Source organism: Coturnix japonica, chromosome 2, assembly GCF_054131305.1.
Source record: "Coturnix japonica strain WE chromosome 2, WE-NBRP24, whole genome shotgun sequence".
NCBI lineage: Eukaryota > Metazoa > Chordata > Aves > Galliformes > Phasianidae > Coturnix > Coturnix japonica.
Window position 1 is genome coordinate 39,576,647 of NC_140664.1, and position 26,897 is coordinate 39,603,543.

The following is a 26,897-nucleotide window of genomic DNA, read 5'->3' on the forward strand; positions in this document are numbered from 1 at the left end:
ATTTCATTATATATATATATATAATTCATTATATATACTGATATAATAAATTTTTGAAGGTTAAAGAGATATTCTCCTGCTTTCAAAACCTTGAAAGTATATTATGGTAAAAAATATTTTGTATTAGTGGTATTTACCTGATAAACAACCACATATTCCACGTTCTCTTGGAAGACTGCCAAAGTCAACCACACAGGGACTATTCATCCTGTACCTTGGACAGTTTCAGCTGTCCTGTTTCAATTTGACATTTGTAGTTCTTACTTAATATCCTACTTTCTGTACATTCTTTTAATCAAATTTTACCCTAGAGCTTATGAATTTCACATATTCTGAAAATAATATTCTGAACTACTTTCCTTTGTATTTCAAAATGAATATATTTCTGTGTTCCCACTGCTCAAAGCAGTTTGTAAGGCTTTGTTTTTGTTGACAGATGTAGTAAAGAACTCAGTAGAATGTAATGTCTACATGGTACCTTGAGAACCTGAATTACCCCACTTAGGTTAGTTTATTTGTGTTAGGTGGTTATATCAATAACTTGCAGGAAGATGGTTGAGTTGTACAAAATTGTTAACAGTAGCTTTGATAATGCAACCTGGAAATATGATATCTGGATATCTGGTGCAGAAAAGAATTTCTAGAAGATTGTGCATTGGTACAGGTAGCTTAAATATTTGACAAGTTCACAAATCGGTTCATATGTGCAAAATAAATTAGTAGCATTACTACCTTAACTCAAACACTAAACGTTTTAGGAAAATTAGTATTCATTTATTTTCTTAGGCAAATAAATACTGTCCTGGAGGAAACCCACTGTGTTGAGTTTGGTACGTCCTCAGGCTACCTGTTCAACACTGTTTTCCTGCACCACTTCAAAGGTGTAATCAACATTTCTCCTTATTAGGCACTGAAAGAGTGAGGAGTTTAATTGTGCCATGTGGAACAATTCACTTTTAACTAAATTTTCTGAAGAAACCTTCCTGTGAACAAGAAAAGCTAGAGATTCCCATTACAGGTCACTGCATCTTGTAATGCACTGCAAAGTATGTTTTATGCTTATGCATGTGGGACAATTGCAGTAATAATAGATGATGTAGATGGCTCTGTACACAGAACTAAAACTGGAACAGAAATAGCAAGCACAGGTAGCTCATTGTTGATGCACCATATTCCTATGGTGCTCTTAAATGTATAGAAATAATGACAAACTGGTTAAGTGAAATACTAAAACTCAATTTTATTTGGTTAATTGTTTGAATCTTTTCCCTCAGTCTTGATGCATGAGATGATTAAACCCAGTCTCATCTGATACTGTTGCAATACAAAATCTATTGATGAATGATCACAAGAAAAGCTTGACATTTACTAAATAGTTTGCTAAAATGCTTTACTCACCTTTCTTTGAATCACTGACTTTGATTCCTCTTCCAGCTTTTCACTATATGAAATAGCCCCTTATTTGACAGTTGCCAACTTTCCTTACTGTGATTTAAGGAAAGCAAGGAATTCTGTTTACTGGCCAACTCTATGATTGTTCACAATGCATTCTTGGTAAAAACAAACAAACAAACAAGAAAAACAAAACACCCGAATAATTGAATTAAACAGCATATTGCAATTTATTATTTTTTCCCAGCACATTGCAGCTGAATCTGATGTGTCTTATTTCACAATGCTGCATGCTAACAGTATTCAAAGACAAATACCTTTGATAAACCCCGTCATCTTCACACTCTGAATGTAAAGAGCTGAAATAAAACGCTGATGAAACAGTGTTAAAGTAGCATGTTATTTTCAATATTTCCTCTATCATTTGCCATTTATCTAAACACTTTACATAGTACATTAAATACTTATCTGTCAAGGAAACATTTGAAGGACTGAGGTTGTGGAGATGCCCCTGAGCAGTAGCAAATACTGGGGCACCACTGATGGGCCAGAGATTACAGGAAGAAGGGTGAAGTGGCTATGAATACTGCAAGGCTGAAGGAAGGTCTGTGCAGTTTTCAGACAGTGTGGTGTAAAACTAAGGAGATTCCAGAAAGTTCTTCATGATAAAAATGAAACTAGGTGGGGGTAGCAGGGCACAGCCACACACTTTTCACATCAAAGTGTTGAGGGATTACTACCTGCTCACAGCAGTAGGAATTTGTGGGCGCCTTGATGCCAACATACACTGCACTGCACTGCACACACTCTGTCATGAGTGTGTTGTGGGAAACTTTCTCACTTTTGTGCAGTGGAAACTTCCTTAAAGAGTTGCGTTCATGCTCATATTTTGTCAAACATTTAAGGAAAAAAAAAAAATGCTTTAAGTGCTTTTATGGTCAATTAAGAGTTCTTTATTGGATAGCAAAAATAGTTCAAGATTTGAATTAAAAGTGTATTAGTTAAAGTGCATTAAATCCTCATGTGAACACCTTTAAAAGTGACCTAAGTGAAATACTTTCACTATTATGCTGAGACTGTCTACACAACTGTTTAATGTTCTTTAAATACTCTACTTGAGATTAAGACCTTTAATTAATTCAGGCTAATACATCTTGATGTCTTTGATTCAACACTCTTGGAAATAAGCTTTTCATCATTTTTTAATGCTTAAGATTAGAGAAAAAGGTAGAAATAGACAGGACAGAACACTCCATTACTTCATATTTCATACTTGTGTCTGTATTTGCATGTAACTAGGAAAGGTAAAAAGGTTGAAAAGGTTGAAACAGTGGTCCCTTTTCTTTTATTTTCCTTACCACTTGTTTTCCCTATCACTTTCTCATAATCCTACTACTATTTAGTCCTGACCTATTTCAGATGCTCTAGGCCTGTTGTGATCAATAAATGGACATGAGTATCCAAAACATGAGACATCTCACTGGGATCTTAGTAAACAGTGTTTGATACATGACTTTGACTGGGCTTTGTGATGATTTTTTTAATTCTTGAAACTTAGACTTAAAAAGTTGATTATATATTCTCAGAATTTATCAGTGGATTGTCCATTGATTATCCTATGTTTGCATGTTGAGACTCAATGTTACATCAAAAAGCAACTAACGTTGTTTTCTGGGCAGGGCAAGCAGAACTAGAAAATTTTTATTATTTTTTTTACTCCCTGGATTTTCACAAGAAAACTGGAGGGAAAGGAAGAATTTTAAACCTCAAAGGCAAATATGTTTCCACTGACTGATACTAAAAACATGCATTTGTACAGTGATATGAATGTGGTAAGTTCCTGGCACAGGAAAGGGATAAATAAAACAACATATGTTCTACAAAAGCTGCTTGAATGCATTTCTGTGTTTTTATTCTTATGCGAAAATTAAGTACCAGCAAAATATTACTTAACCACTTCACACATTAAACAAAATTAAAACACAGAAAACAGCGTAATTTAGGTCTGATACTGAAAATTATGTTACTCTTCTTTAACATTAGGGAATGTAAACTTGTGTTCGGAAAAAACAAACAAAACTACATATTCTTGCATTGCACTTAAATATAAAAACACTTCACCTAAATTATACATCCATTTGCTTTTCTAATTCTGGATGAGATATTTAAGTCACAAAAAAACAACAACAAAAAAAAATCAATGTTCTTCTACAAATTTGATTTATTTTCTGATAGAAGAGCGTGAACTAAAATATTTAACATTCTTCCAATATGGTACTTGGAAAATCGAATCTTTCAGGAGTATGACAGCTGAAAACTTGCTGTGTAGTTACATTTGGTGACATCATATTACAGCATATTCTACAGTGATCTGGCACACTAGATCATAGACTTTTTATTTTTCAGCTCATTTTGAGCAAATAGATCAAGAGAATTCTGTTTTAGTTATGTTCAGTTGTGTAGGATCTGAATCACTCTTTTTAAATTTTCTAAGACAATAATGAGTGTGACATATTACTTCTCAAATAAATCCATGATTCTGCGTGAGAGTTGAAAGTTATCATAATATTCATCTTTACCAGGTCTCTCTGAATATTCCTGAAGAATGCATGTCATTCCAAAAATCAAAAATGATTAAAAAGTACAGAAAAAAATATGTATTTTGTGGCAGTCCCAAAAATCTTTCCAGACTGTAATTTTTACCGTACCTTCTCTTATGAAAGAAAAAAAAAAAAAAAAAAAAAAGCCATTAAATGTTAAATCCCACTCATGTACTTTTTTTCTGTCTATTTACATGCTGCTGTCATGGTGCTCAATAGTGTCTTTTTCCTCTTACTTTCAAAATGTTGACAATGAACACTCATCCCTACTGTCACCTAGAAAAATTTATCAAAACCTGGAAGCAACAAAGCAGAGACATTCATATATTTTTGATAAATCTTTGAAAATCTAAATTGAGTTAGTCCAAATAGTCTTATCTAGCTTTGATCATTTTGCATATTCCTAACACAAATCTAATAACTGGAAAGATACCATGTTTTTCTCTATGTATCAGGAGTATTAGCAGTGTAACCTGTTTCAGTTGAAATATAGTGACAGTAGTGCCACAGAGAATTTCTTCCTGGACATCTGTAAGAGCGCTGCATTTGGTCCTTTCATTGTAGTCCATAGTTCCTGTGGTCTAGACAGAGCAGAAACCTTAATTATGGTCTTCACATGCACACCAGGTAAACAACTTCCCCTCGGGTATCTCCTCCAAGTTATAAATCTCTAGTATGAATCTACTGATTCAAGCTGATTGTACCCAAGTATTTTTCATAGGTGCTGTAGCCTACACAGAGTCTGACTCATCCTTCTCTTGAAGTTATTCGTGACAGTTTAAACAATAACATAGGGTGAGCAACAGAAGATTGAAGGCAAGTGTATTTACAGAGTACAAAATCCACAAAATCTAAAGTCCGATGAATACACTGCATCTATCTTTTTCCAGCATTCTTACCATCTTATGGTTTTAGCTACTCCTTTCATATTCATAAGCAGTTTTTCTTCCCATCTATCTTGATCTTCTCTTCCATTTTGGGTTAGTGACTACTAGTGACGCTTCTGTAAGAAATTGTCTTCAGTTTCCAGTTTGCATGCCACATGAAGCCTCAGCACAACTTTAAGAAAAAGGCTCCTTGAGATAGGTTAAGTAGATCTTTCTGGTCACCTCAGTTGCTGAAGAGTGGTCCTACTCCATTCTCTTTCTTTTCTCTTTTCTTTTTTTTCCCCACCCCTGGCTGCATGCTCCTGCATATTTTTTCTACTGTGGTATGAATCAGTCTTAGGAAAACTCTAATGAGCACTGGTGATTCAAGTGGACTAATGAGCTCATTAGAGGGGTGGAACTGCAAAAGAGAGCAAAAATACATGAGAAAGGGAGACTACTGGCTAAGCACTGTGTGGAAACATAGCCCAACTGACTTTTATGTAACTCATTTAATAATTATCACTCACCTATAGTCCAGAATGAGAAAGTTCACTGCTGTAGGCTTTCACTAGAAACAAAGACTATCCAGTCTACTGATTCTTAATTACACTCTCTTGTTACCTTTCTACTGACAAACAATGAAACAGCCTTTTGGTATGGCATTATTAATTTCAGATATGAGGAAATAAAAAAGTAAAAGTGAAGGGCCGATTTTATCTAAAAAACCTTGGAATCCTCAAAAAAAATTTGTTTTGAAGACTGATGTGAATATACATAGGTATGTCAATGTGCATTCCTGCCCATCACATGGAATTCTATTTAGCCGTTATAGCCATGTTACAGGTTTAAAACAAAACATTTGGTCCAGGGAAAATCTTAGATGTAGTGAACTGATTGTAACCAAATGACAAATTCTGACATACTCTGAGGTCACAGTCTGAAAAATGCAAATGCTGCAGACAATATCCAATGCCATCAAAGATCAACATGATTGAAGACCAATAGTTTTTTGTTTCATAAGGTTTATCTTTTCACATGATAAATGTCTAATCTCTCCTGCAAAGCAGGGCAGGCACTGAGAAGCTTAGTTATATATTAGATAACATATTAATTCTTATTTGTCACCAATTTTTATATCCTATGTTTAAAGGTATTTATTTCAGAGGAAAGCGTTTCTGTTGTGCTGATAGCAGGGAGGCTTATTCTGTGGAGAATGTTTCTAACAGAATAATAAAATGATTTTCAATCATTCTTGTACCAAAACACTCAATAGTTTTACACTTACCTTTGTTAGTTTGAGAAGGTTATCTGTACTTTTGTTGAATATGAATGACTAAATGCAAATGCAGGAAATTCATACTGTGAAAACAATACTTACTACCATTGCAACACATTGAACTGTGCTGGAGGCTGAATATAGTAGAATATTCCTTCTTGCCTCATGGCAGGGAGCCCAGGCTGCAACAGCTCTGCTTGACCACTGGTTACACAAGGGCTAGAGCACTGTCAGATCTTCTTGCTACCATCCTAAATTCTAAACAAAATCCAAAATCCAACAAGCTGTAGAGTGCTTCCACATAAACCTTGCAACATTTAATCCTTCATTCCTTTGTTTGGGGTTGATATGGCTTTCATAACCATTTCACTTGTAACTGCAGATGCTGAAATGAAGAGGTAAGCCTAAAGCAATATGCATCATAGAAACCAATGAAAATGCTCAGGGTACACTCTTTAAAGCATGAATAAAAATAACTGTGAACTGGAAAGGACACACTGAAGAGGGGGATAATCTTCCCCCTGGGTAAATACACAAATACTGGAGTAATTCTGAAACACCTGAGGAGCTTCTTCAAGCTTTTAGAACTTTTTTTTTTTTTTTTTTTTTTTTTTTTTTAAGAGTTTTGATAGCTTAACTTTCTATGGGTCAACTTACCACTCATTCTTTCCCTAACTGCCAAAAAAGCTAATTCAACATTTATTCTTATTGGTGACAGCTGTGAAAAAAGGTTTGGTTGTATAATGCTGATTCTGTGAAAATTTCCATTGTTAATTTCAAATACAGGTTTGTTTGTTTGTTGTTTGTTTTTTTTTTTGGTTTTGTTCTTTTTCCCAGTACACTTTTTCTGGGCTGGATGGAATTACTTCTTTAAGTGAACACATTGATGTCTGTACAAGTTATATCAGCTGATATTTTCCAGGTATATATTGTTGATGTCTCAGCAACTCTAACATTAAGAAGATAAAAGGATACAAATTCTCTATTATTTTCTAAACTGAAAAGAACTTTTTTTAAAAATATTTTTTAATTGAGACTGGCTATGAAAGAGCTTCGGAATCTCAAGTCAAAATTATTTGTTTATTACTTCCTAAACAGGAATGAAAGTGTTGCATTATGTTTAATCCATAATATGAATAAAACTCATAATGTGGTCTTGCTGGCAGTTTTCTCTACACTAGAATGAAGCCACGAGAAAAGAGAGGGTGAAATTAAATGAATGCCAAGGTATGGCCTTTAGATTTTCTTTGTGTTGCCATGAGATAAACAAGATGTAAGAAAATTTTGCTTGTTTTAGTTTATTTCAACAACCCACAGATTAGGTGAGGCATATGTAGGTAGGAAGGACATAGTGAAAGATAATCTTTTGTTTAAAGTGATGGAAAGTGATGTAGAGTAAAATTTCTGAAAGCATTTTGTTTTTCTAATACTCCTTTATATTTTAGGATTTTCTGTCTCAAAGGAGAAACAAAAAAGGCAACCCTTTACATGTGATGCTTAAATTGAAACTATTTAGAGTAAAAATCTTTATTTTTGAAAATGACAGCACAGACCAGGTTTTTATTATCTAGCAAATAAAGTCTGATTATATATTTGTGTATTATTTATTTATTTTGGTTATTACTAGGTAACCAAGCTTCAAATCCTCTCTTTCTTGCTGAATGTGAGCAGGAATATGCATACAGTCTTTCCTTGGCTCATGACAGAAAACCATCAGATGGTTCTTGTTCCATCTTTCTTGTCAAAGCTGTTCCAGTTGGCATAAGTTATGTTTGTACTAAATGCGACAGAGGGAAATAGAGAGCAAGAAGAGCATATAGGCTTTGGAATGCCTCTAGTACTTTGCAGGTGCAAAAGTGTAATAACTAAAATATTGGCTGAGGAACTTTACCCATTTTCAGAGAAAATACAACCTTATCGCAATTCTCTTTCCTTTCCTTTTTAAATAATAGCAATCACGTATCTGTAAGATTTCAAAGTCCACCTTTCAAAAGTATGAAGGTTGTCAAAAAGAAATAAAGAGCATTTATATGACTTCTCTGCATAGCCAGTCTTGTTTCTTATTTCCTTGCCTTTCTCATGGTACTTTTCTCCGTGAATAAACTTCTTATGCCTGAATTAGGAGAGACTTTATTTTGTGTTGAATTTCTCAGCTAGATTTGTAATGGAAGATGTACTGTGATAACCCTTTGCTACCCTTTGTTAGCAACCCATAGAATAGGCTCATGGGGATTCAATAACCACTCTGCTATGATTGCACAATGCATTTTACTTGCAGTAGCTGATACATATAGACTTTCAAAAGTGGTCAAGTTACTCAGGCTAGCTACAGACTAGGCATACCATTTGCAGTTTTAGTTCTCTGTACAGAAAGCATCTGAACATTAGTGAAAAGGAATATATTATTAAGAGTAAAATAAATCATTATTTGGAAATACTGTGGAAATAACTTAATCATGACCTTCCAACTCGCATTATTTTTCTGTTACAAAATAAAAGACCACCAAGCTAAAAGTTTACAGTTATTACAGATGCATTTAAAAACAAAGAAAAGAGGTTAAGACATTAAAAATCTGATAAACAATTCTTTTTCAAGTCATCAGAATAAAATATTAATGAAAATTTCTATGAGAAGAATGTCAGGTACTGAAAGGGTTTTATAAGTGAAGAAAGTGTTTTTGTAGCAGATAAACTATTGATAATCCCAGCACGTGAAATGGATCCAGTTGGTTCTAGCTGATATTCAGTAGATTCAAATATCAACCTTTAAGAAGCTAGAATTGAATCAATATGCATGTTACACAAACACTGACAGAGATGAATTAAGCTGTTTTATCTATCATAACCTCTGGATTATTCATACATTACTTTCACCATGTCTCATGCAGTAAGAGCGATTCAAGTTTTCTATACCATTGTGCCTGTCATCTTGTCACATTTTAATGTCAACACTGTGTTTATTAGGGACATTTTGCCCAGAGGGATTTTCATTTTTGTCATTCAGCCAGAGACGAGAGAAAATAGCACTGTGTCTCTGTGTTTTTATATAGCATCTCACCAACATAGTAAGTTGGTGACTAATAGCGCTGTCATAATAACCATCAAGGCTTAATAAAATGTATAAGTCTATTTCTTTATTGTTTAATGACTTTACCTTTTTATTCCCATTGCTTCACTTGGTGCAGCTATAAGTCTGCAAACAAAAGGTGGACTCAACAAATTAGAAAATCATTATGGTAGCCAAAAATTCATGAAAAATTGTCTTGCATTAGGGATGGAAGGGAAAAATAAACAAAACATGAGAGAAGCAAGCCAGTGAACTGACACAGCTGTCATGACACCTCCAGTTAGAAGCTGAAGGTCAACTGTGCAAGCCATGTAAAAGCACGTTCACAATTAAGGTAAAAATGTGTCCAACATATTCCATTGTTGGTATGAGTCTATTTCTAAGGCATAATTCACTAAGCAAGATCTGTAAACCACTATAGCATTGGTTTAATCAACTTTATTGTTTACTGACTAGCACCTTGTCACAATTGGAACTGTACCTTTTCACTGAAGTGATCTCTATGTTGTGTGAACATTAAATGCTGCAAAAGATCAAATTTCCAAAATGTGGAAAATGAAAAATGTATGTTTATGACTAAAGTTAGGCTGCAGTCCCCTTGTTGGATCTGGGAATAGAAGCCTTAAGTCTGCTCCAGGAATTCTTTATCTCTAGGGAATAGGCTAATGTAGACTATTTACACTAATGAAGAAATCAGATTACATAAATATTTGCTGTAACACTACTTACAAGAAATAGGGATAAAATTTAAACTGGGAAAGGTTGGCCTTAAAATACCAAGGCATGGAGAAGTCAGGGCTCTCTGGGGAGAATGGCAAAGAATTAAGGACATTTCAAAATAAATAAATATTTCCTAACCACTGGTAGGTGTATTTGTGCATGAATGGCATATGGGTCTTTGTATTCTCTCATGTGAAATGTTGCAGTCTTTTTTAGGAGGACTGTAGGACTGTTTTAAATGCACTTCCAGCTAATCAAAATCAAGTGGCCATAGAACACGAAAGAATATGCAGTAAAGTTGATATATTTAAATCTAACATGAAAATTGAACAATAAAACTACACTCCTTGCATGTGTCTCTACTTTACTAAGTATTTCAATGCAATATAATTAATTTATTAGCAGTAATTAACCTACTGGTAGTAATATCCTTGAACAAGGGCTTTAACTCAAGAGATCACACTTAAAAAAATAAATTGCTGTGCTTCTAGTGATTTCTGTATAAAGGGAGATCTGATACCCAGATATTTGAAAGTCAATATGGAATCAAAACTTACTGATCAGGAACTAGAAGAGCATTTATTATGTGTTATGCAATTATGTAGTATTAAGTTTTTTAGAGTGCTGCTGTGGCATCTGAACAGTATAAACTGTGTGAATATATTGTCTTTGATTTTTTTTTTTAAATTTTTTTTAATATATTTTTATTAATCTACTAACAGCCATGCACAGATCCTTTGTCTTCTTTCTGACAATCTGACATAGCTTAGAAAAGCAAGTTCACTGTTCATTAGAGAAATGCCACCCAGAGGGTCCTTTCAGAAAGCTTTGTGTATTCCAGATGGGAAAAAAGAAGTCTGAATGTTTTCCATAGCCCTGCACTTCAGCTCTGATGTACTGTCATTACCAGTATTGCAGAAAAAAGATGTGATATTTCTTACTGCACTGCCTTGTAGACCAGTGTCATTAGGGAAATATCACAGCCTACTTTATGGGAAACTGTCCTATTTTAGATGTAGGCATATCATAAAGAGCTTTATGTCTGACAGGTTTTCTTGGACTGTAATATTTTCTACTGAGGTAAGTATCTCCCTTTATTTCTCCTATATGATGAAGTGTATTCCCTACTTACCACTTTTTTTTACTTTTTTTTTTCTTTCTTTTTTTTTTTTTTTTTTCTTTTTTCTTTTTTGGTCAGTTTGTAATTTTATGACATTTTAAATTGCTCGAGTTTTAAAAAAACGGAGTCTCTTCTTGGGGTGTTGGTCACCATCCTCCATTTTCTTTTTGCCTCAGAACCTGTACGATTAACTTCTGTCACCTTAAAAGCCTTCCTCACAACACATTGCTCTAGTTATTGAAGCATATGTAATTATATCCAACAGAACCTGTCCTGGGGCAAGCTGATTTCATACAATTTTTATACTACCTTTTTTCATTATTTAAGTAGAGGGAAATCTTTAGAACATTGTGATTAAACTGAAATTGGAACTGTTCAAGGTATGTTATTCTGAGAAAAGACAAACACCTGACATCTTTATGAGGAGTTGAATTTTTTGTCTTCATTTTTTGTAAGAAGCTCAGTCCACTTGACATAGGTATTGGTCACATATCCAAGACCATCATCATTATTATTTTTCATGAGTCCATATTACTGTTCATTAGTACTTTGTGGCTTATATTAAAGCTTAATTCAGTGGAAATAGAGACTAATTACTATCACATTATAGGCACGTCTAAAAATCTTTTCTGACTATTACAGGTAAAATCTGCATAGATAAATCTGAGAAGATAAAATGAAGCAGGTAAATGTTATACCAGCAATCACAGCAAGATGTTTCTTAAGAATGCATAACTGCCACTGCAGAATACACAGATAAACAATGTAAATTGATTACTAAAGATTGCTGGGATGGGAATTTCTTCTCCACGGGACATTCCAGATTGGACGAGAAAAAACACTAACACTGCAGTCTTCTGCTTTGCAGAACAAACTATTTTGGGCCTATAACTTCACCCATGATCAGGCAAACTGGGCAGCATGCCAGTCTGCCTGTGAGCTGGGCAGCAGGTAAATTGGCCAGCAGGCAAAACAGAGGCTAGGCAGTCAGCCAGCCAGGCAGCTTGTAAGTCCATCTGCCAGTCAGGCAGCCAAAAAGCTGGCATGCTATCACATGGGTTGTATCCCTGGCTGCCCAGCGGGGCAGGTTGGGAAGTGGTCAGCCAAGCAAGCCACCTGTCTGCCAGGGCAAGAAGCAGGGTAGCCCTGCTGCCTGCTGCTTCTCATCAATGAATCTGAAGGAATGCATGTGTTCAAGTGAAAAGTGTCAGTTCTATTCTGATATAAGACTGTTCCAGTAGAATATGTTTAGCCAGCTCTACTTCTTACAAGAAGTATGTATATTTAATATATTGAATTACAGACAGTGACAATGAAGGACTGGTTGTGTATAGAAAGACTCAGATGCAATTTAGAATTAAACATATGAAATATGATAGACCTGCTTCTTGGCTGCATACAATTCACTATTCAAGTTTGCATTTTAACGATGTTCTGCCGTTGCGCATTTGCAGTACTATGTCGTGTCCAGAAACTTGCTACCTTCTGCTGCTAAATTCCACATGGGATCAAAGAATTAGGTACTTTTCTGCCTAAGTTTCTGATTAAATGGTATCTGGTGCACGTTCTCAGAGTATACGTAGGTGTTCCTGGAACATATACAGACGTATGTCACAATGACACTACAAGAAGCATTTGGAGTTGCTGCTTAGAAAAATGTTTTTTCTGTTTATTGGAAGAAAAGCACATCTGGTTCTTCCTTCTGCAAAACGATTTTAAATTCATGTATAACTTTCTGGAAAGGCATCCTAAACACAAAGCTTGAAGGAAACAGAAAGCAGAAAACTTTGCCTGCCTTGTAAAGGTTGCACTATGGCAGAAATTATTGAAGATCTAAGAGAGAGAATATGGCATGCACCGCTGCTGGAAGGTTGGTGTTCTGATCCTTATTTCAGGGATGTTTCTATATTTTAAAGTAAACATTCTCTGCATAAAATTTAAGAACATGGTGAGACCAGGGGCTGGAATTCTCATCTGCTTATTTGCAGATAAGCACCGTCACTATGGGGCATGTGTAATTATTCATTTTTATCCTTTTCACCTGAAATATTTAATTTCTCTTGAGCACCCCTGCTTCAGTGATTAGGGCAGACAGTATTGCCCCATCCACCCTGCTTTGTAGCCTCAGAAAAAGATGCTCTATCCAATCACTGATGCGAATTTTAACATCAGCCACTCAAAAATGCTATGTTCACTTACAAGTTGAGCAGTGCTGTCCCTTCCTGGCATGCTTTAAAAGATGAATATCCTTTCAGAAGGAAAGCTGGTAGGCTTGAGCTTGGGAGAGAATGTTGAAAATCTGTGAGCTGAATAAAAGTCTCTGCTCTTGAAAGCAACAATCCTACAGATGCAGCTGGGCTGGGATTGTCTGATTAATCCTTTTAATTCCTTCATGAAGCATCCAAAAACCTTAGGACTAATTTTGTGATGTTCTTCCCAGATTGTCCATGCTACTCATAAGGTCTATTACACTGAGGTCAAGAGAACATAACAAGAGCATGTCCTCAACTTTTGAATTTATTTTGTGTGTGTGTTTGTGTACACATTTGTGTGTGTTATACAATATATGCATCTTTATATGCATAGATGTAAATATAGCTAGTATACAGTACATATATATACATACAGATTGTACAATAGACTATATTTGAAGGCATGGAGGAAAACGCTATAACTGTTATGGAGCTCAAAGTTTATTAGCACTGTTAACCGCTCTTGTATCAGCATCGCAGAGCCTCAGTTCAGTAGTTTGCTGTGAAAATGTGTGACATGGGATCATGCTACAGGCAGCATCTGGTATATAGCTACATATTGATTATCTCAGACTTCTTCTCATGTCTATTTATGAAGGACAGTATATTTTGAATGATAAACAAGGTCAAAAGCAGTAATGAATATGATGAGAGAGGGGGAATCCTGCTGTTTTTTACTTCAAATAGGAAGAATAGAAGAATCAAGGGACTGACATGAAAACATGACTGACAGCTTTAAAAAGGAGAAAGTTTAGGATTCATGGAAATCATAGAAGTAAGAACATTTTTCCTTTCTTGTGTCTTTCTGAGTAGTGTCAACTATAAAACACTAAATAATATGAGGAAAATGACAATAAAAGTAAATTTATTGTAAAATATTTAGAAAACAAGCAATATGCAATTTAGTTTACTATTAGACAACAATCTCAATACTTCAAAAAAGTGATTATGAGATTTGAAAGCCGCAACACAGGGAACGGTGGCAATTCAAAATGTGTCTTCCTTCAGCCAGTGCTTAACCTGAAGATTGTCACTGCTTGATAAACAGGTTCATCCCACATGCTCACAATCTGTTTTCTGTTGAAGGCTCATCATACTACTGCAACATCAAGGAATAATAATCACTGTTTCAAGCTAACTTCCCTCATTTTCTTAACTTTTTGATTTTTTTTTTATGACTGACAAATTTGAATATTTTTCTGTTAAAAAATACATAGAAATTTCACAATATCATAAAGATTTTCAATGCTTCAAAATTCTGGGCAACTAGTGCCTAGGATACACAGGTGAAGATAGCTTTTTTTCTTAATTACCTCCTGTCAGCTATTTGACTTCAGAGTCTGTCTGAAAGAGATTCTTGAGACTTATCCTTGGACAGAATGTTCTCAACTTGGCAGCTTTAGGTAAACAGCTTAGAAAAAACACAGCACACTTTTATTAGAACCCTAAGACAAAAACAACTAAAGGTCCTATTTTGGAGGGTGCAGTCTGAGACAGCTCTGAGACTCAGTGAGTCTGCTCCTCTCTCACTGAGCCCCACAGAATACAGGGACATTTTTCCTGTCTGTGACTTCTATTTTATGACATCCGGTGCTTTACTAGAAATGAAAGAGGGAAAAAATAGTGAGAAAGAAGATAAAGATAAGGCTGAAGATAACACCTTTATTTCTCTTTGAGCAGTAGCTGTGGTGTTAGATATTATAACACTCAAACAGGATGTGATATTGATCTTTTACTGTTATTTGGGTCAAATGTAATTATAGCTTTCTTTTGTTTGCATTGCTTAGTAACAGTACAAGACCTGACAGCTCTATGAACATTTTAGAAGAAAAAAGAATCTTGCAAGAAGATTGTTCAGATCAAGTTTTGTGAAGTATATGCATTTTTTATACCTTGCTTTGTACTGCAGCTAAGCTCCCTAGGCTTATTTACAAATAAGTGGTATTCTTCCTACATGTAAAAGATCTGAATATAAATTATAACCCCTTGCTGAAATTTGAAAACAAATGGAGAAACTATTTAAAAAATAGGTAGCATCCTCAGTAGACTGGAAATGGAAAGCTCAGTTTCTCTTCCTTTCTGCCTGCATCTTGTTCTATTACTCTGAGAAAGTCACTTAGTCTTCATCCCTATTTTCTATACAGTCCCTGTTTGCTCTGTAGGCTTAGGTTGTAAACTTCTGGGACAGAAAATGTTATCCCTTCTCTCTGAGAAGTAGTTAATACTATACTACTTGGAGTGGTGTCTAAAGTGAAAGATCAATGAGCAGAAAAATAGTTGATAATAGATAATTCTGCCAATATATTTTCCAGTGCAAATTATTCTGAATTGGAAATGTTTTTAATAATAAGTGAGAGGACTTCAGGTGATACACTTCAGAAAGCTGTGCACTGAAGCTAGTAAGACAACAAATTTGAACCACGAGTGAGTCATGTCAGTTTAAAATTGAGAGAACAGAGAGGGGGACATTTGCTTGATCAAAGAGATGACTGACATTATAGTCTTTAAGTTTATAGGCTGAAGCTATGATGAACTTTCTAAAGTTTTAGAAAGATGTTTTTAGATGTTTTTAAAGACTCCATGATCTAATGGCAAAGATCTTGGTCACAACACAACAGCCAAATTCAGGCCTAAATAAATGTTAATTCATACATAGGTCAGTGACACCAAAATAATTTCTTGTCTTACTGAAAAGTTAATAATAGTTGTACTCTGTCTTCTCACTCAACTCAGAATGTGTCCAATACATCTGAATGAAATATTTACCTTAACAAAATTCTCAGGAGTTCAATACTGCAGTCACTTAAGGTCAGCCAACTGGCCTGCACATGCATCCTGGAATAATACCACTAGTGCATGTTTTCATGATGTGACTGTGCATTCTGTTCATCCACCTACAAAATTATTGAGACTTATTCATAGCACTTCTTGGAGTATTTAAATAATCAATTAGGAAAAAGCATACAGATCACTAGATGCAGTTGTTAAAATAACCAAAAAGAATAAATAAAACTCAAGTATTGGATTCATACAATCATTTACTAATATAATATAATATAATATAATATAATATAATATAATATAATATAATATAATATAATATAATATAATATAATATAATATAATATAATATAATATAATTAAATATATTGTTTCTGAAGTTTATAAATACAGATCTAAATTTAGAAGATGAAAGTTTTGCATGAATTTCAGGTTCACACATGACAAAAATATATTTTTTTTAATTTATTTTTTATATTTTAATAATTTGCTTTATAGCCTTGTCCAGTGTACAGTCTCTGAAATGAGGAGAAAAACTGAATTTGATTCTTTTATCTTCTTTATTACAGGCGATTTATGAGACTAATCCTCTAGCATAGTTCATGGGATAGAGTACTGAACCTTCAGGTAATCATTCAAGATTTAGGAGATGGCAGAAGCATTGATATCAGCACATTAAATACACAAAGAATAAAGAGTCGATGAGTCTGGAGCAAGAATGGTTTTGCTTGAATCCAGTTAGGAAACATCTGAAATGTGACCAGTGTTACAAATGGTGAAGAAATGCAATAAATCTAAATTCTATTAATACTGATAATATAACTCTCAAGATTTTTGACAAGATAAGGTATCTTAGGGTAAGTAGCAATCCATCTTTATTATTTGACAAGAATCTCAATGACTTGATGGCTCCAGTGGCATATGAAAAGAGTTTATGCAAACTTAATAAATGAGGCTTAGACTTTCCTTAAAAAGGAAATTTATTTTATCACTTATGGAACCAATGTCTTTTTCATATAGTTGCATACACAGTGCTTCAAATAGCTTATTGACTAATCTCAAATGAAGATCATAAAAAGCTTTTCATCCTATGTTGAATTATGATCATACTGGTTCAATCCTGTACCACATTAAACAAATGAAATCAGTCAGTTCATCATAGGATGTTCCAAAGTACAGCAATTTACTTGTATTTATATATTTTTTTTTGAGCCCCAATAGAAAATCAGAGTGCAATTTAAGAAGACTCACTTCCTATGTAACAGTACTTCATAGAAAACTAGTAGACAAATACAGCAGAGGGATGTGCATTTATAGAAATATTGCAACAGCATGAAGAGATAACTGTCCATGTGGCAAGATAAGGAAGGCAAAATAAGGAAGCACAGATAAAATAGAAGATGATACTGTTTTTTTTTTTTTTTCTTTCCTTCCCCCCCCCCCCTTTTTGTTTTCTCTTTTTTCTTTTCTTTTCTTTTTTCATTTTCTTTCTTTCTTTCTTTCTTTTCTTTCTTTCTTTCTTTCTTTCTTTCTTTCTTTCTTTCTTTCTTTCTTTCTTTCTTTCTTTCTTTCTTTCTTTCTTTCTTTCTTTCTTTCTTTCTTTCTTTCTTTCTTTCTATTCCAGTGTGATATTTCTGTTATTTCTTGGATTTCTTTATTGCATTTTGGGGGCCTTTTTAATTTAATTTGGTATGCTTTCTGTTCTCTATATCAATCTAAAAGAACTCTTTATAAAGTTACAGAGTCTGCAAAGCACTTGGAAAACTCATCTAATTTATTCTTGGCTGAAGGCAAGTTCAGTGATACCTATATCATTCCTAACAGATGTTTTCTCCTAACTTCTACTGAGAGTTACTTTACAACCCACCTGGGCAATCCTTTCTCAGGGCTCGAGATGCTAACACTTGGTAATCTGAAAATGAAATTGCTTGTAATTCACCAACTGCTTCTTTGTGTGCTTTGAGATGTACTTCCAACCTGCTTTTTCTTTTCTTTTCTTTTCTTTTCTTTTCTTTTCTTTTCTTTTCTTTTCTTTTCTTTTCTTTTCTTTTCTTTTCTTTTCTTTTCTTTTCTTTTCTTTTCTTTTCTTTTCTTTTCTTTTCTTTTCTTTTCTTTTCTTCTCTTCTCTTCTCTTCTCTTCTCTTCTCTTCTCTTCTCTTCTCTTCTCTTCTCTTCTCTTCTCTTCTCTTCTCTTCTCTTCTCTTCTCTTCTCTTCTCTTCTCTTCTCTTCTCTTCTCTTCTCTTCTCTTTTTTCTTCTTTTCTTTATTATTATTATTATTATTATTATTATTATTATTATTATTATTATTTATTTGTTTGTTTATTTTACATTTAGAGGCTATAGTTCCATGTCATTGATACCATTTGCTGTAGCTGTATGATGATGGTTATACTTCTTGACAGCATCATGAATATCTTTCTTTCTTTCCTGATCTTGAAACTTGCTGAACTTATAGTTTCATTTGTTGCTCCTTCTCAGACTTTACTGCTATTCCTCCTTTTAACATTCACGCATCATTTTTAATTTGTAGTTAAAAATCTAACCTGTAGGCATCTTTCCTTTTTGTGGTCAATGAGCATTTAGCAAAGTTGTTCTCCTGCAGAAGAAAGCTTTCACCTTATTTCCTGTAAAGTGCTGCTTGTGTCCTTACTCCTTTTGAACTAGCAGGCTCAAATACAGGTGGACAAAGATTCAGATACATCGCTTAGGAATTTTGAGTGTTCTGAGGCTGCTTTCATTAGATCTTTTTACTTTGTATGTTAGCCCTAAGAACCACAAACTCAAATGTTTCACAAATATTTCGCAGACCTTCCTTTAGTAACCTTTTAGCATTGTCAAGAAGAAAACCTGTTCTGATGCCTCTGTCAAGACAAGCCATGTTGCTACTCAGTTCTGTTCTCCCACCTTATTTAATGTAACGCCTTCCCACTCAGTTAGCAATTAACTGGGAAAGCATGCTGTCCTTTGCTCTGAAGGTGGAAAAACCTTTCCTTGTTCTACATTCACAGTGTGTCATCTTATTATCAGGGGAGCTGAAGACTATTTGATAGCAACAATTACCTTGGGGGTTACATCTCTCACTTGATCCTCCAGTGACAGGAATGGCAGAAGCACTGAGTTCTACCTCTGCTGACAAACCTCAGAAATTATATATGAATTTACATTCCTGTGTGTTTTTACATTGATTTTCAAACATTCCAAATGTAAACATGTGTCAGCAGTGTTAAACATGAGTCAGTAAAATGATGAAGGAGAATTTCTCCTATGAGGAAGGGCTGGGAGAACTGGATCTTCTCAGCCTGTGAAATAGGAGGTTCAGGGGGAAGTCATCAATGTCTAATAAATACCTGAGGGGAAGAAGCAAAGTCAGTGGAGCAATGCAGTTTTCAGTGCTACAGGGTGCTAGGGAAACAGGCAGTGGGCACAGACTGGAACAAAGTAGGTTCTGTTAAAGTATAAGGAAAATCTTTACTGTGCAAGTAATGAAACACTAGCACAGGTGTTGTATTAGACATGCATGAACAATCAGGATGTATCGCAATAGGTCCTCCCTGCTCAGTTGTGCAAATGTAAAAGGGGTCATGCATATGTAGAAGAGGTGTAGGTGAAAAAGGGAACCTATATAAGGGACTCACACATTCAAATAAATGCCACTTTACTGCTCACCACATTGTTGAAATGAAGAGCATGTGATTTGGTTGAGGCCGCCAAAGCACCTTACTGAGGGACGTGACTTCTAAGGTTACCAAATCAAGGTAACAACAGGTTGGACAACAACTTGTGGGATATCCTTCTTAGGGATAGTCAAAAGCCCCCTAGGCACCCAGCTCTGCATTTTCCTTGCTCAAACAAATCCCTTTCAACTCTAACTATCTTGCGACTCTATGATTCCCTATTATATCCATATGGAAAACTATACTGTGGTAGTAGTCATGTTGTTAGATAAGTTACCATGAAATTTCAGAGGCTTCTTCAGTATTTGCTGCTTTATTTTCAGAATGCTCAATCCATTCATGTGTAGTACTTCTGTTTCCTTTTCATCTTCTTGCCTGCTTTGTAATGTCTTGCTTTTCATTTTCTTTCCAGCCTCAACTGCTTCCTAGTACATAACACTTCCTTGTCTCAGAGACAATTTGTAGATGGAACATACCTAGTCTTTATTACTTACTGTCTTATTTGACTGCTTTTAACACAATCTTTAATTTTTAATTAAACTGAAGAAAATGTCTTCAAAATCACAAATATTGTTCAAACAAAACAAAAATTCTCTGCTAATATAATATGTTATATCATACAATAAAAAAAAAGGGTTGAGCCACAATCTTATAGATGTTCTGAAAAACTTTTTTTTTTTTTTTTTTTTGTGTGTGTGTGTGTGTGTGTGTGGATTATTGCTAATTGAAAGGAAAACATATATACAAAGAGTCTTCAGTGGTGCTCCCATCAAGAGCTCTACAGCTGTGGACTTACAGAGTGCTGTTTTACATTAAAATACACAAACAAGAAGTAATGCTGGAAGAACATCCTAGAAATTGCTGTTCATAGAGGGGAAAGGAGGTATGAATCTTCATTTGGTTTCTGGTTTTATATGCAATATGTATTGTTTTCCTTAGATTTGCAAGAAAATATAAAAACAGTCAGAGGTGACAATATAATCTAAAGCAGCAGCATCCAAATCCAGGGATGTCCTTAAACACAGCCTTTATGAAATTTAAAACTTGTAATTTCATGCTTCCTGTGTTTTTATAAAAGATTTAGAGCATTTGACTTAATCAGATCTATTCATTTAAAAATATGTACAGTGCTGAAAGTACAGTGCAAAGAGCAGACAGGATAAAGATGTAGCAATAGCAAACAAGGATATAAAGGAATGATAGGAAGGATGAAGCCGGATTTAATGTATTACTGAAGAATGAAACATGAAGAATATTACTGAATGAAACTCCTTCATTAATCATCTGCAGTCTCTACTAATAGGTACGTTCTTATTCACAATTCCCGATATGTATCAGATAAGTTGACTAATAAATTTGGGACTGGGAAGAAATGTTTTACACAACACTGGTAGAAAGGAATTTAAGGAATTTGGTCAAGCAGAGGAAGGCTTGAATCTTTTTTTTTTTTTTTTTTTTTTTTAAATGATAGGCATATTTTGTGGGTTTTTTTTTTGTTTGTTTGTTTGTTTTTAAATGAGAAAGAGAGAAGCCTTTTTTTGTCAATAGAAGATATCTACATTGGAGACCCTGCCCCTCTTTTGCAGCTTCATTGCTAAAGATGATATCTACTTTGGAGCAAGTCAACTCATGAGTCTTATTTTCTAGGGTTTATTGAGAAATTTAATGATCTTATTTCAGTTCTCTCCTGCTAGGACACTTTGCATCTCTGCTCTCTCATTTGCATGCTACTTAAAATGCCGTGCCAGTACTGCTGGCTGCTTTAATGTATAAACAACTTCTCATACTGTTCCTCTTGTGCATTCTTCATGTTCTCTTCCCTGGCTATGAAGAGGAAGGTTGATTTTCAATTCTTGGTCCCAATTTTTCAGATAATCTAACTTATTACTGTTGGTCTTACTTACATTTAAGACATTTTTCAATCTTAAGCTGATTGGCATGCATCACATTCATTTTAAGTGTCCTACTGTTGTGTTTCATCTCAAATAAACTCCTACAGGGAGTAGGAGTTCCTGAGATCCATTACATTTTGTATTTCCTCATTTCAAAAAGTACTTTACTGTTTCCTTCCAGTAATGAGTTTTCTGGAAAACAAACAAACAAACAAACAAACAAACAAAACAAACAAAAATTTTCAGAATGACTGTTGATAGCCTTTGTATTTATCACTTACTTCCTGAAAATCTTCCTACCTTTGTCTTTATGTATCCGTATTATTTTGAGGTGTGTCTTTTTCAATGTCCATTCAAATTTCTTCTATGACAACCTGAACTTTAAAATCTCAGTCAACATAAACATGTTGAGAAAACAAGATTTTCTTTTGAGAAGAATGGTTAAATTGTGTGTACTCATTTGAAAATAAATTCTGAACTTCAGTTTATCTATCAGATATTATCCCGATGAAATGCATGGTGATAAAACAAAGGAGAAGGATGAAGAAGGAAGATATAGAAGCAAAGTGAAGGTGCTGCCATACAGGGTAGGACATGCTTTGATAGAGGAAATTATTGATTGCCTGTCAGTGTGAAAACTAATTTCACAACTCCCATTTAGACTCAAAGAGTGCCTGTCCTTTAAGGATGCTGGGTTGAGGGGGTGGGATATAGAGGGAAGCAGGAAATACTAACATGGGACGACGATACCTGCCACCTGGTTTAGAAATGAGTAGTCATTTTTCCTCAGTAATATCTGAAAAGCTATGTCTGGAAAGATGATGGAGCTGTTGAGAAGAGAGATACATAAGGCATTTTATTGTTTTTATTCATTTCTCTGCATAGTACTTACTTTTGGATGAATAAATAATGTCCCATTTTGACAAAGACATTTTAAATTCACTTTAATCTTTTTCCATCATGTGCTCTTGTAGTCATGAATGAAATATATATGTAGCTTACAAAGTATACAGTTATACAGGTACCAAATTAGCTTAATGAGGAATGATCCTTATAGACTCCATAATCTGGAAAAACCAAAAACTTTTTAAATTAAACAGCTACTGAATTAATCACTGAAAATAATACTACTATTAGGCAGTATCCTAGTGGTCCATAAGAAAGTTAAAGCTGAAATGGCTGAAAGATCTGGGGCTGTTCAGCCTGGAGAAGAGAAGGCAGCAACGTAACAGATTTTTCAGTATATAAAAGGGAGCTACAGAAAAGAAAGGGACAGGCTTGTTAGCATGGTCTGTTGTGATAGAACAAGGGGAAATGGAAGCTTAAAGAGGGGAGATTAAAGACATAAAGAAAAAGTCATTTTCACTAAGGATGACAAGGCATTGGAACAGGTTGCCTAGATATGTGGCTGATGCCCTGTTACTGGAGACTTTCAAGGTGATGCTGGATCAGGACTTGAGCAACCTGAATTGGCTGTGTATGTCCCTGCTGGGTAGTTGGACTAGATGACCCTTGAAGGTCCCTTCCAACTTTAAGGATTCTATGATTCTATAAATGTTTTTGTCATGGGTAACATGTTAATACAGTGGAGTCAAACATCTAGAAACATGAGATATGTATAAATATACCCACTGCATAAATTCCGTGCAAGTATTCTTGTTTCCCACCAAATCTATCTTTGCAGATAACTTGTACAAAATAATGAACTATATTTAATTAACTAATGTCTCAGTATTTGGCAAAATATCTATGCAATGATTTTTTTTTTTCCCCTGATGAATGTGCAAATCAGTATTTTATAAATGAGTCCTAGCTAGAAGTGAGCTAATGTGCATGGTATTTTAAATTAAATAACAGATGTTTTTTTCCAATAATTTTCATTGACATAAAATTCCATATCAATCTTTATTTTAAAAATATAATCTTAAATATTTGTCCTCTAGGCTTTCTCTTAGGAAAAGAGTATTTATTTGTAGTCTAATATCATGACACCTCCTCCCCCCCCCCCCCCCCCAATGTAATAATAATAATAATATTAAAGTAACTGATGACAGTTTTCCACTCTGCAGTATCTTAACACTATGCAGTGAAATAAAAATACTCCAATCACAACCAAACCTCTTCTCTCATAAACAGAATGCAACCTAAACAGGATATTGAATATTGCTGCAATGCAGAACCACTTATTTAGATTCTATGCAGGAAAAATATTGTGTTGCTGCAAAACAATGTGATGTCTTTCCTGTAGCCTACAAAATGAATAAAATCCCAGAGTCTGCAGTTTACTTAGTGTATTAACCTATGGACCTCAATATTGTAAAGTGAAAACATGGATCAACTCCGACACTTAATTTTCATAGGACAAATAGTGTTTGGATTAAATATTTCTCAAGAATCTGGAGGAAATCAATAGCATTTACAGGGCTAGTAAAGCTTAGGTTAGATAGTAAATCTTAAACCTTTTGTTTATAAGTTCTTACCTCTAAAGCCTTTAAGGTAAGCTTTGTTCCTAGAGTTTTGTTGTCTTGGTGACTCCAATTGTGAATGTAACAAGACTTAAAAAAAAGAGAGGAACCAAAACAGACTTAATGTTTTTTATAGATTTTCTGTCACCAAATTATTATTACTGGTCCCCTGTTGGCAGTATTGCACAAAGATTCTTAAATGCTACTTCCAACCATTTGATTGAGATTTTTCTATAACAGAGTCAAACCCCCAGGTAATTGTCAGAAACTTCCCCAGAATACTGAGAGACTCTAAAAGTCAAGAAAACACAAACATCTAGTGATGTGAACAGAAAATAGATCTCTACACTGAGAAAATCAAATGTAATCCTGCAAAAACTTGCATGCATAGACTGTATAGTTTTCACATGAAATAATTATTTAACATTAAAGATAGATAGGTAATATATAAAGATAATGGACACTATTAAAATTGAATTTGAAAATGGAATCAGCAATTGATACCATGGAGTCTATAACAGACTTAGGCACATGTCTACTTTTCTTAGTACTAGGTGATGATTGTTTTCTTTTTACAGTTTTTCATCTGAACAACTTGCTTGGATGGAAAGGAACAGTGAAGTGAGAAATTACTTAATCTACCTACTAACAGAGCTTCTTCTTTGTATGATGATAGTGCTGTACACTGTAATTAACATTGAAAACATCATAGATTAAAAAATGATCTTATAGGTCATGCACATCTGGTAAAAAAAATTGCCTCTGTATGAAAACATGGTAGTTTACTTGCACAATGCAGTGAGCTAGAACAACAGTAGGGGCTTGTTAAAATAAATAAAAGCATTATAAGTTAATGGATACATGTCCTTAAAATATTTAAGAGACTCTTAATTCTAGACAGCTACACACATTTATTTTCAACTTAGTCACCCTGGACTTTCTGCATAGTTAGAGGAGAAAAAAAAACAAACATTTACACTGGGACTGTTCTGACTTAGGCTGAACTTGGAGTGCATGAAATACACACTAGAAGTACAAGTCTCTCTGCAGTGTGAAGAGTTCATGACATTCAGACATGCCATATGTGGAGATCTACAGCTGGCCAAGTCTATTATGTCCATTGAAATAACAGTTATGGAAGGAAAGTACCAATATGTTGTCCCTTAATTCTCAATTTTTCTCATAAAATATTCCCTTTTATGAAGACTTTATTTGAATACACTTTCCAGTGTCCATTTGAAGAAAATAATGGGTCTATGAGAAAATGCCAATTCACTGATCTACTAGTTCAGCTAACATACTTTTTCAGTTTACTACAGTAAAAGAAGATCTCTGTCTATGAATGAATTTAAATTCTTAAACATCCGTGTTGCAAAAAAGCCAAGATGAAGAGTTGAATGTTTTTTTAATCATAATTCCAGTCTGATCTATCCCTATAACTCTCTGAGCTCAGTCTTTTGTGCTGGCTTTGCTCCAAAGACTAAGACAAAGAGTCCAGTGAGTGGCAGAAATGAAATTTATAGCTGTTTATGAAGTTTATAGCTCTTACCCATGGGGTGTGTATCACTGACTAAAATGGGATGTGGCTCAAGTGCAATCTTTACTGATTTAGGATTTTCTCAGAGCAGGATTTACCAATCAGTTAAAGCTAACTGCTTATCTAGAGAGAAAACTTAAAGGAGGCAAGTAGCACTTCTGGGGACTTTTTACTCATTGCTACTAAAAATCAAAAAAGCCATCTGAGGCACAGGCATATAAGTGCACCAACTTATAACACTTCCTTCTGTCAAACAATTAAAATGGACTTTAAAAAAGAGTAAGGGATTAATAGTTCCTTAGTAAGAAAAATATGTCAAGTTTATTAATAGCTTTTGTGTAGTTAATTAATGCTTTGGTTTGAAAGAGATGGCAACCTTTTAGGCAGTGGATTCAGTGAAATGAAAACAGGACTGGGAAACAGTGAAGTAATAATAGTTTCCTGGAGAGGGATAGACAGTGAATACTACAGAGACTATAAAATATGATTGTGCATACAATGTTATATCTCAGTAGTTGTTCACAGGATTTCAGTAAAGATAAATTGTTCACATGAAAGAAAAATACTTAGAGGTGTCATCTGGAAGCACATCAGATGGTATAAAACTTTCAGAGGGGTTCCTTTCAACAACAGTCTCCTTGAACCAGGTATGAAAAAAAAAGGTCTTAGAGTGGCAGTATTCACCTGGTCAGAGAAATTCTTTCTTATTTCCATTCAAATATTTTGAATTCATTTTACAATTTGTTTTTCCTACCTATATGAACCTTAAAAAAACCTCAAATGGCATTTGTTTTTGCTTGAATTTATTTAACAGGCCATTTCCCTAACAGTCCTGTTTATGATCAGGAAAGACATTACTTAGTGAGCAACCTGTGTCAATGGGAAAGAACTATAATAATTTAAGTGCTTTTCTGGATACCAGCATTTAACCACATCAATTTGCTTTATCTTGGCTGTCATTTCTCCCACACTGAGGCCAACAGAACTATTCGAATCCAGGCTGGAAAGAGTTCCAGAAATGCAAGTGCCAGCTACAAAGCAGCTGTGCCAAGAGAAAAGCAGTTGTGATGAAAAATGTGATGAAGAACAATTGAGATGGGAAAGTGTAGCAGATAAAACCACAGACAACTGGAGACAAAAAAAGTCTGCAGTTCAAGGTAAATCATTTATATATTTGTATATGAGTATACATATATATTATACAGGTATGTATAGAAATATTACACACAAATTTATATAGATGTAATACA